A 12,049-nucleotide genomic window follows, 5' to 3' on the forward strand; every position below is an offset into this window, starting at 1 on the left:
CAGCATCTCTCTCCTGGATGTAGCCTCTGCACAAATAAGTGTTTATGACCACTAAAGCACATCCATGTGTAAGGATTTTCACAGCTGCTTTATTTTTAAGAGTCAAAGCTCAGAAACAATCCAAATGTCCATAAAAAGTAGAAAATATAAATAAATTGAGGTATATTTATACAATGGAATACTACTTAGGAATAAAAAGTAACAAACACCATGGATGAATGAAGCAACATAGATTAATTTCATAGACATAATGTTGAGTGAAAAATGTCAGACACAAATGAGTGTACACTATATAATCCTATCATATGAAGTTCAGAATAGGTAAAACTAATGTATAGTGATAAAAGTCGGGATAGGGGATGCCTGAGGTGGGTAAGGAGGGTTACTAGCTGACTGGGAGGGGTCCAAGGGAGACTTTTTAGATTTTTATCATTTGGATGGTGGGGGGTGGGGAGAGAGAGAGAGAGAGAGAATGATGCATAGAATTAATCAGCAGAGAAGGTGAAAATGGATGGGGAGCATTCCAAACAATGAACACAGCATAAGTAAAGATGTGGAGATGAAAATATATATGGAGAACATAGGTGGCTCAGTCAGGTGAGCACCCAACTCTTGATTTTGGCTGAGGTCATGATCTCACGGTTCAAAGGACCAAGCCCCCATCAGACTCCACGCTAACAGTACAGAGCCTGCTTGGGATTCTCTCTCCCCTCTCTCTCTCTGCCCCTTCCCCTGCTCATGCTTTCTCTCTCTCAAAATAAATAAATAAACATTTTTTAAAAAGAAAATATAAATGGCTTCCTCTAAGGGAAAGAAATATAATTTGTTGTGATCAAAGTGTGCATTGTGAGGTCAATCAGAGAGATGCAGGAAAGAGAAAATGTGGATTAGAGACAGACATGATGGGTCTTGAACACTATGGTTGGATAGTTTGGACTCGGACTATGCAGCTAGGAGTTCGTTTATGCAGAGAGTATGGAGTAAAGACAGGGAATACATGTAGACAAGTATGGGAAAAACCAGCTAGTTCAAACCAAAAATGTCTTCTGTCTCTGAACTCAGACAGGACCCAGAAGTCTGCCCTGAAGCAGCTACAATCTTCTTACCCATCCCATCTTTCCATGGACAAGTGCTAAATGCACCCATAAGCCAGTTTTCTGGGAGCATTGAGTCTGTCTCTAAAAGTGGTATCTTTGGTTCCAACATATGCCCAAGATTCTGGCCTTAAAGAAATGACCCACCAAATATAAAATTAGCCTCGTGGGGTTAACATCAGACCTGGTCGAAGCCTCAGTTCCCAGCACTCTCATTAACTATGTCTCCATAGAGAAAAATGAACGAAGATTCAGCCCAAATGCTAGAGTTGTTTACACTGAGAAAAAAAGACTTTGTTGAGATTTTGCTACTCCAATGAATTTTGAGCAATTTCTCTTATTCATAGTATACTGTATCCAGACTTTTGGCACATAGTAATTACCATGCTCTTTAATACATGTTTTATTTAAAAAAAATTCAGAGGTAGCAATTTTCTAACATTGGCCAATAAGTCTTTCTTCATAGAAAAAATATGGATTTCCAGCTTTAATAAAGCTCTGAAAATTATTTACTGATATTTTTGGTGACAAAGTTATAATAGTAATTTGTTATCATATAGTCCCTTTCATACCAACATAGTTAAAACTTGCAATGTTACTGTGGTATAAATTATGCTCATTTATGAAATATAGATGCTTTTACATGAAATATGCCATGGTAACTGTTCATTGAAAACATACATGACATGAAGCTAAGGTTCTGAGAGTTGAAGTCCTGATGCAGGATCACACAGCTATTAAAAAAAGACCTTGGATTTTGACCCCAGATTTTCCAATGCTGGCTTGACTCATTCCAAAGACAGCTCCCACAGGCTATCAGTGGTGCAGCCAGTGATATTAGTTAACAATGCTTGAGACCAAATTACAAGCCACAAAAGTGGTCTTTCATCTCCCTCCTCCTCTGGGCTCCCTTTCTCCACGCTTCCAGGTACCAGAGCTGGTCTAGTACCATCCAAAGCCATAGGGAGATCTCATTAGAGCCCCAACCTCACTCAGTCTTCAGAGACGGCAGGACTGGGGGAGTATCTGGGTACTCAGGTGAGTGGAAGATAGAGCCAGGGACACATAATGGGGCAACCAGTTGTTTGAAGTCTGTACCTTCTCCTCCAATGTAGTAATACTTTACTGGGCTTTGACCTCATCCTATGAATAACTCCATTGTAGAACACATCACCCTATCACTCGACCATCTTCTCCAAAAGACAATTCCCTTCCAAAAGCAGTTGAAAAGAAACAAACAAAATAAAACTCTGACTTACGGCATTTCTCCTTTCCAGCTGCTTCTTTCTTCTCAGTTATTCACCCTCCAGTTAAGAAATACAATGGCAGTTGTCCATGATACATGAGTTTACATTCCGTGGGATTCTACTTTATATTCTCTTTAGAAGGCGTGTGGCACAAAGAACACACAGCTTAATGACCCAGAACCACTAAATCAGCAAAGAGAAAGGGAGAGGAGGCGAGAGATGGAGTTGAACAGGGAACGAGGTGGTAGAGACAGCCAGGGAAGAGACAGCAAATAGGAAAATATCAGTTCTGCTGAGGCTGACCCTGTCTTCATCCTGATGCACAAATACACAGGACTTCATATTCTGCCAAGTAACCCACTCACACTAAGAATATTAGTGAATAATATAAATTATACTGCAGAATTCATGGGAGGGGGGCAGGGAGCGATGTAGGGGTGAAGAGTTTATATCATGTACCCCAAAGCCCACAGCTCATACATTCAACATGCCACCTTTCCTAAGTTTCTGTGCTATTCCACACTATAGATGTCTTTTCTGGTCCCAGATCCTTTACCACAAGATATGTTTCCTCCCTTCTAGAGCAATCTGGCTTTACCAATATGGTATACATCATAAGATACGAACACGTAGCAAAGAGTCCTCTAGCACCAAGATCTACCCTCCCTAGAAGGTCATAGGAGATTATACATAGGACTTTTTCCCCCCATAACTGATAGACAATAGCTTAAGCAATTAGGAAAGGGGGACAGAAACTGGCATTTTTAGGGCTTCTTATGCACTGGCAACGTGCTGGAGTCTTTCCGTATGTCTTACCCGAGAGCAACACTTAACATCCTTACTTACATTCAGTGAAATGGACACAACAAAGGCAAGAGATTATTCATGTTCTCATGACCCAAGTGGCATTTCCATCTCCGCCCCTCTGTGAGATGTGGAATGTGCCTAAAATGAGAAAGTAAGTAGCACTAATTTAACAGAGGGTGTTGACATGACAGAGATATGAGGAATGCACCATGAGGTCCAGCCAACTCAGGCCATCTTCTGAGGCTTCAAGATAATTTGGGACAGGCTTCCAATAAGATGTAAAATATTGAGAAGGAAAAAAAAAGGGTGGGGAGCTGGGCAGGAAGGAGATGCCATATCAGAATCTCTCATTTTCCAATGCTAAACAAGGTTTTATTATTGGCTCCAAATGTCAACTAATTCCTTCCACTTAAAGAAATTCTATAACTTGCCTGTGACCGTCCTCCACGTCGACATTTGGCAGAGCCCGGGAAACACTGTAGTGTTGGCCGCGTGGGCGGGAGCTGGGACTCCAGGACCACAGACAGAATGACCTAATTTGCAGAAGGCTTTGGTGGACGGGAATAAAGACTGGTTCTCTGAAAGCTGGGATGGCAAGTTCAGCCTCGGAGAGTAAAGGTTATTTTATCAGGAAATAAATCAGAGGACTGTACCGTGACCACTTTTTTCCAGGCACATCTTGGTGATGAGGAGGGTGTGTGTTCAGACCACAGGAATCTCAAAACCACCCAACCGCCCCATCGGCTCCCTGGGACACATCAGGCTGGTGAAAGCCCCAGAAAATAGCATGCTTGAGTTTTGGCTTTGTGTCTTTCAGAGTGTGCGTGGTTTCTTTCATTGGCGTTTGTATTGGGGCTTGTTTGTTTGTTTGGACAGTCTCGTTTGGGGGTTCGTGGTTGCTGTCCTTCCCTCTGTGTGAAGTGCCTGACAAGAAACCTAGTGTCTGCTTCAGCCCCTCTGGCCGGCTGCCAGGCTTGGGGTGCCGGCTGGCGCTTCTGCTGGCCTGGCTCACAAAATACATTCCAGTGGGCACCAGGAAAGCGAGGAGGGGCGGACTTCAGGGCAGGGAGCAAGGCAGGAGTCTACCAACCTGTTACGCAGCCCCAAGGGGAGAAGCAAGTGTCTGTCATAGAGATGTCCGTTGAGAGCAAAAACACCAAGGCTGAAGAAAGCAGGCGGAGGCAGGGGACGCCACGCTCGGGCTGGCAGTCAGTACGCCCTTTTCGATACCAGAAACACATGGTCCTTTGGCAGTGAGCGGAAAGTAGAGTTTGGGGTCCTAGTGGACATCTGTGAAAGGACAAAAGGGTGGAATAGAATTGCCAAGGCAGTTGGACATCATCCCTCGTTGTGGCCTGGAGGTGCGTCCTGCCCCAAAACCTGAAATAAACTCGAACACCCCACCTTCAGAGAAGGTGGAGTTATTTTTAAAAACGCAGGCTTTTGCTTTGAAGCTATTTCCAAAGCCTAAGATATAATTTAGTTTTGAAGGGGGGAAAGCGACGAGAAAGAAAAAGAAAACACAGTTATAAAAAAACAAAAAACACAAAAATAAAGTCCTAGAATTAAATTTTGCAACCGAAACATAGGCCTGTGGGTCCCTCATCAATCACGGCTCTGTGTTGCTGTTTTGGTGATTTGGTGATTCAGATTTCTGAATTTTATTTTGAATAGTATAATTTTCAGATTAAGATTTTGAAAGGAGTACAGACTCAAAGGGAAAGAAAAAAAAAAAAAGGAAACTGCTCCTTACCACTCCTTCATGCAGCTGAGGGCGTGGACAGATGTGCCTGAAGGAATGTTTTTTCAAATTTTCCACTATTCCCCTGCCCCTTGCTTTCTCGGTGCTCTGGAAGTTTGCCTTGCTCAGAGGGCCTCGCCTGTCTGCCTATCATCAGAGACAACCTCAGGTCAGTGCTTCAATTATCCACTCTCTTTTTAGAGATTTAACTCAGGTATAAAATGTGTTTGGGGCTCAAACTCAGCAGATAACATCTCAAACCAGTGGTTAAATCTCTAACATGTTTTTAAGGGCAAACATTTTTAACTTATTTTCTGATCCCAAAGTGCAAATAAACAGAAGGCCCTACACTGAAATTATCCATAGCAAGCCCCAGAGCTGGCAGGCCCTGACTAATTGCATCCTGAGAAGGAGGAACATACAACAATGCAATTTTTACTTTTTTTTTTAAGTTTATTTATTTATTTTGAGAGACAGAGCACCAGCAGGGGAGGGCAGAGAGGGAGGGAGAGAGAGAATCCCAAGCAGACTCTGTGCTGTCAGCACAGAGACCAACACAGGGCTTGACCCCATGAACTGTGAGATCATGACCTGAGCCTGAAACCAAGAGTCAGACTCTAAAAGGACTAAGCCACCCAGGCACCCCTAATGCTACTTCTTAAATGGGACATCCTTTGTAGGGAAACACTGAACAAGCAGAGAAGGGGGTCTGGGGAGGAAGCAGGGGGCTATTTTGAAAATTTCTTACAGTTTCAAGAAGACTCCTGAAAGGAGAGGGAAACCCAATTTCTTCTTCATTCTTCCTTCCCTAAAACTTGTATAAAGTATTACTGTAATCATGTCTAGAGCTGTCTGATTTTTTTAATGTTTATTTATTTATGTGTGTGTGTGTGTGTGTGTGTGTGTGTGTGTGTATGAGAGAGAGAGAGAGAGAGAGAGAGAGAAAGCAAATGGGGGAGGGACAGAGAGAGAGGGAGACATAGAATCCAAAGCAGGCTCCAGGCTCTGAGCTATCAGCACAGAGCCCGATGCAAGGCTTGAACTCACAAATCACAAGATCATGACCTAAACCGAAATTGGACGCTTCACTGACTGAGGCACTCAGGTGCCCTGAGAGCTATCTGATATTTAAGAAAACAGGATTTGACACCACGATCATTCACAGCCACTACGTTGAGCATTTTTTAAAATATTTATTTACTTGGGGGAGACAGAGTGACAGAATGAAAGCAGGGAAGGGGCAGAGAGAGAGGGAGACACAGAATCTGAAGCAGGCTCCAGGACCAATGCAGGGCTTCAACCCACCAAGTGAGGGATCATGATCTGGGCTGAAGTTGGACGCTTAACCGACTGAGCCACCCAGTCACCCCACATTGAGCAGTTTTTTGCTGGGGTTACAGTGACTTAAAGATAAAAGCCATGGCCAGTCGCTTCACAGGGTCAAGTTGAGGACAGGAAAGAAATAAAAAGAAAAATAAAAGGATCTGGTGGTATCAATCACACACTAAATACATTGGCAATAAGTGCCCTGGCACAGGGAGGTGGAAAGAATAGAAATGGTCTCAAAGTCCAGGCTTGCTAAATGAGGTTGCTAGCAGGAGCTTTGGAGCCGAACATCTAGGCTTTTAACGTGACCCCATCTTGGAAAATCTCCGGAACCGTTCTGTGCCCTGGTTTCCTCATCTGTAAGATGAGGTTAAATATAATACTGGGCTCGGTGGGCGCAGAAAGAACTTGGAGCAGTGCCTGGCACCCAAGAAGTGCTAATTGTGTAAACTGGTATATGATTATAAGGGAGCGGCTGATATTGGAGAAACCTCAAAGGAGGGACCAGAGGTGAAAGGCCCAGTGGCTGAACTGCTTTGCTCCTTTATTTTTCCCTCCTGAGTCCTCAATTATCCCCAACCTGTTGTTCAAGATTCCTCAAAGAGCATGGGCAGAGTTCCCACCTCACAAGTGTAGGTCTTGTCAGGTGCCTGAGGAGGAGAGGAAAGGACAGCTGGAGACAAGGCTTGCCTGCCTCCGTCTTGTCCTCCTCCCACTATTTGACCCTCCTCCCTCTGTCTCGCCCTCCTGGATTCAGACCTACAAGAGGAGGGTAAGGAAGCTCCCCAAACACCCTAGCTTTGCTGCTCCCCAGTTTCCAAGTGCTATACACACTAGTCCAGATTCTTTTGGGTGCAAAAGTAGCAAAACTGAAACTCAAACCAGCTTTTGCAGGAGAAGGGAGTTGTTGGAGGATGCCCAGTAGTCCCCACACATGAAGCTTCGGAAAGGCAGGGACAGGAGCAGCTCCGGGGTCCCCAGAGCCTCAACCCGTCAGGCTTTTCTTCACGTCTTGTTTCTACTTCTCTCTGCTTGTTGGCTTTGTCTCTTCCATCTGGCTTGCTCAGGAGGCAGGAAGCAGGGCCACTGGCAGCTTCGGGCTCACATAGAGAAAAGGCCCTTATTCTTTTAGTTCTGAGCTGAAAAAAGTCCCGGAGAATGACTCTGGTTGGGCTCGGGTCACATGGCCACCCCCTGCTAATCCCTGTGGCAGGAAGTGGGGTTGAGAGACTGTGGTTGTCTTCTCTGGAACAATTTCCGTGGCCAGGTACCCGGCGTCCAAGAAGAATACGCCAGTTCCCATCACAGTCAGACACGCTGGGCTCAGGGCAGGTGGAAGCCACTCGCCTCTACCGAGGCGCTGCTCTCTACAGAGGGGATCCTGGAGGGCAAGCACACGGGATCCTCAATGTTCAGAGCAGCATCGTGGAGACAGTACTTTTACAGACGACATTTGGCAGACCTGGATAAAATGGCTGTTACCTGCCTTTACAGATTCTTCATCGCCCATCTTTCACCATAAATCAATCCTGTCTTTTTATTTCATAAAGGCAAAATACATTGGTGTGGGGATACCACCCCACACAATTCCAAAAGCCTGCATTCACTTTACATTCTGGAAGTTAGAATATAAAGTCCGTGGTATTGCCTGGAGATCTCTCAGTGCCTCTTTGTGGTAGATTCTCAACAAATGCTTGCTGCCTGAACGTATGAATGAATGATTACAATGTAATTTTCTTTCCCAGATGCAACAGTGCGATTATAGACAGATCAATTGTACACCTATGTTAAAATACGAGTTCTTTTGCTTTAGCCTAAGGCAAGTTATTTCATCTGCGTATACCCCAGTTTCCTCATTTTTAAGATCCAAATATAACACCTCCCTCAGAGGATTGTCCTAAGAGTTAAACAAGATAACATATATGACAGTGAATATGTATTTTTACAGTGCTCTTTCCCTACTAACTTTGTTCTCTTTGTTTCTGTCTTCCCCAGCACCCCAATCCTTTCAGGGAAAAAGGTACAGTTTTAATACTAAAAGAGGAATTTTAAATAATTTAGTTCAGTGTTCTCATATACAAATCACTGACTCCTCATGGGCTGAGGAATATATTTTCAGGGGCCCTTGAGCACTATGAGAAATTTTAAGTTTTGTTTGCTTTCCTTTCAAGAATAATGGTAAAATTAACATAAGCATATTCTGGATAAATTAGATGATCATCTTAAAAGCAAATACTGCCACCAACCTCCTGATGGCACTTAGAATTTTTTGGTGACAAATAATTGTGTAATAGGCTAAACCTAAGGGTTTTTTTTCCCAAATCTCATAGCAGTTAGATAGACAGAGAGATAGACATTTATCCAAACACACAGACCATTTGTTGAATGTCTACCTTGTGCCAACCTCTCTCACTTACACATTAACTCAGTCCTTTCCACAACACTACCGGTAGGTAGATTGCCCAGCTGCAGATGTATGAGGAAACTGAGGCTCAGAGAGTTTAAGTGACAGGCCCAGGGTTTCAAAGCCAGAGAGTGGGGAGTCAGGACAAACCTCACCACAACTGCTGTCAGAAGCTCTTTCTCTCCCACTGCATGGGGTCAGCTCTGCACCCCTGCAAGAGCCCCCCGGCTATCGCTCTTGCCAAAAGTCTTTTTCTCAGCCTTTCAAAAATCACATCTAACATAAAGAAGAAACTTCCAGCAAAGAAAAAAGAGAAAAACAGCTGTGTGTGTATGTGTGTGTATACCCCCCTACTGGATGGATGGATGGATGGATGGATGGATGGATGGATGGATGGGAGGGAAACTCAGCAACATTTTCTCTGCCAGACTCTATTTCCCACCATTTAGATTACTTTCTACTTTTCTCTCTAGGACACCTAATTCAGTCACAAATGTCTTGAATTATCTATTTGACTTAAAACTACAAAAATGCAGAAACTTATAGGAACTGGTACCTTCTTAGCAGACAAGTACTTTTTAAAAAATGCTTCAGAAAGTTAGCAATTATTACCTCCCTTGGTACAGAACAAGGCATTTTCAAAGAAAACTAGCATTTCCTAACATATCATAAAGTTTAGCACCATAGCTGTTTCATCCTTCCATTGAGGGCTGCAAAACAGAACCTGTTATCCCCAGATACTCTTATCCCCTTAGTTTCAAACAAGAAAACTCAGAATAAATAACCTTCACTAAATTGGATATCTAATATTTGACAAAGGCAGGATTTAAACTGGTTCTGCCTGTCTGTAGAGTTCATGCCCTTCCTTTCCTTCTATTTTCTTTCTTTTTTTTCCCCTTTCTATTCTGTTCTTTCTTGTTTTGTATGTGTGGTAAAAACAAACAAACAAACAAACAAAAACCCTTCACCTTGAGATCTACTCTCTTAACAAAGTTTTCAGTGCATAATCCACCATTGAACAACTCCCCATTGCTTTCTCCCCTCAACTTCTGGTAACCACCAACCCACTCTCTATTTCTACGAGTTTGATTATTTCAGATACTTCATATAAGTGGGCCCATGCTATATTTATCCTTCTGTGACTGGCTTATTTCACTTAGTATAATGATCTCCATGTTAGTCCATGTTGCTGGTTAAGACAAGCTTTCCTTTTTTTTAAGGCTGAATAATACCCCCAGTATATGAGTTTACCACATTTTCTTTATCTATTCATCTGTTGATGGACATTTAGGTTGTTTCCACCTCTTAGCTATTGTGACTAATGCTACAGTCAACATGGGAGGGCAGATATCACTTTGAGATCCTGATTCCAGTTCTTTCAGATATATACCCAGGATTGCTACATCACCTGGTAGTTATATTTTTTTTTAATTTTTTGAGGAACCTCCATACTGTTTTCCATAGTGGTGTCCCCATTTTACATTCCCACTAATTGTATACATTCCGTTTTAATACCAAAGTTGTTTTTTTGTCTGAGCTGCCATTTTGTCTATAGAACTTATATAAATTTTTTTTTAACGTTTATTTTTGAGACAGAGAGAGACAGAGCATGAACGGGGGAGGGTCAGAGAGAGGGAGACACAGAATCTGAAACAGGCTCCAGGCTCTGAGCTGTCAGCACAGAGCCCTACGCGGGGCTTGAACTCACTGACCATGAGATCATGACCTGAGCCGAAGTTGGCCGCTTAACCGACTGAGCCACCCAGGCGCCCCTATAGAACTTATATAAAGTTCAGTCCTTTCAGAAGGACCACTAAACAAGTTGACAATTCACATGGCAGCACATGCTACAGGTGAAATTCGTATTCTCAGGGAACTTTTATGTTGGAAAAAGATGGACAAATTGATTTTTGAATATTTCCCTAGAGCACAATATGGGGGAAAGACAGCGGATCAGATCAGCTTGTAGAAGTTAAATTCTTGCTTTAGAAAAAGCACAATTTGGAAAGTCCTGGTCCAACTTTCCTGTTTCCATACCTCCCTTCTTCCCAACCTTCAACTTTTGATATTCTTTTTTTTTTTTTAATGTTTATTTATTTTTGAGACAGAGAGAGACAGAGCATGAATGGGGGAGGGGCAGAGAGAGGGGGAGACACAGAATCGGAAGCAGGCTCCAGGCTCTGAGCCATCAGCCCAGAGCCTGACGCGGGGCTCGAACTCACAAACCATGAGATCGTGACCTGAGCTGAAGACGGACGCTCAACTGACTGAGCCACCCAGGCGCCCCTCAACTTTTGATATTCTTCAACGTGTACTCTGTGGTCCAACAACCATTTGTGTTTCCCCAAACACCCCAAGCTGATCTATGATTCTATGCCTTTCTTTACTCTGTTAACTGTGCCCAGAACAAGTTTTCCACACACCACACAACCTATATTCCCTTGTCCACCTGGAAAACTTCCAGAAAACTCAAGGAGATGAGTCTGGAACTTTCCAGACCCTCTGCTACTCCCATTGCAGTCATGCCTCCCTCTATACTACTTCTAAGCCTTGCATATATTGTGTAGAGCTAATTATGATGTCCTATAATTATTTGTTACACATTTGTCCACTCTGCTGGACTGTGGGTTCTACGAGCACAGATGCAGAATTTACTTATTTTTATATACCCCTAGTGTATAGTGTAAGTGCCTGACTTAAGCTTTTTGATTGCTGAGGCATCCATTTCAAAGATATTCATTTCAAAGAAACTTACTGCCAGCTATACCACACAGCTAGTAGCAAATCAACTAGGTAAAGGAACAGGCTACCTCCACACATGAATTCCCCTTTTAGAATGCCCTGGAGAAACCTAGGTAACTGACCACTTGACTGACCTGGTTTCTCCCTCCCCACTCCCTTAATTCCTACTCTTATGTTTCCAATTCTCCAATAAAGAATGAACCTGCTAAACCCTAGACACCCCCACTCAGACAGCTAATAAAGGCAGAGCCTCAGGTCTACATGTTCTCTCTCTATCCATGACCATGCTTGTGTGGCGCTTGGGCATGCCATGTACCCTCCAGAACCTGTGAATAATAAATCTTGTTCTGCAAAATTCCCTGAAGGTTGTTGCTGACGTGTGTCCTGCAATCATATAATAAGAACCATAAGGGCTGATCCAGCCACAACATTGGCAAAATGGGGCTTGTCACAAGTGATACAGGCCCAAGTGAGTGCCCCCAGTCGTTCCCAGCCAATAGCATCGCTATTGATAGGCTGAGACCAATACAACATCTTCACACAGTGCCAGATCACAATGATGTTTAACACATGACAGTAGATTAAAGCAAACTGAAATGACTGCAAAACAACTGAGAATGTGTAAACCTGTGACTTTCAAGACTTAAGATCCTTATAGCTTCCTTCTCATTTCTTTGGTTCCAGTGTT

At 43.2% G+C, this 12,049-nt stretch overlaps 1 long non-coding RNA gene across 2 annotated transcripts in view; it reads right to left on the minus strand.

The window, feature by feature from the left end:
* Nucleotides 1-3,538: 3,538 nt before the first annotated feature.
* LOC122210869 overlaps nucleotides 3,539-12,049 on the minus strand; it is a 29,403-nt gene continuing 20,892 nt past the window's right edge. Inside the window, exon 5 of one of the 2 annotated variants that reach the window (XR_006198332.1) lies at nucleotides 3,539-4,438. This is a non-coding gene — a long non-coding RNA (uncharacterized LOC122210869). Of the gene's footprint in view, nucleotides 4,439-6,572; nucleotides 7,597-12,049 lie in introns of those variants that run through there. The other variant, XR_006198333.1, reaches the window with a different exon arrangement.

Source organism: Panthera leo, chromosome F2 (genome assembly GCF_018350215.1).
Source record: "Panthera leo isolate Ple1 chromosome F2, P.leo_Ple1_pat1.1, whole genome shotgun sequence".
Classification (NCBI taxonomy): domain Eukaryota; kingdom Metazoa; phylum Chordata; class Mammalia; order Carnivora; family Felidae; genus Panthera; species Panthera leo.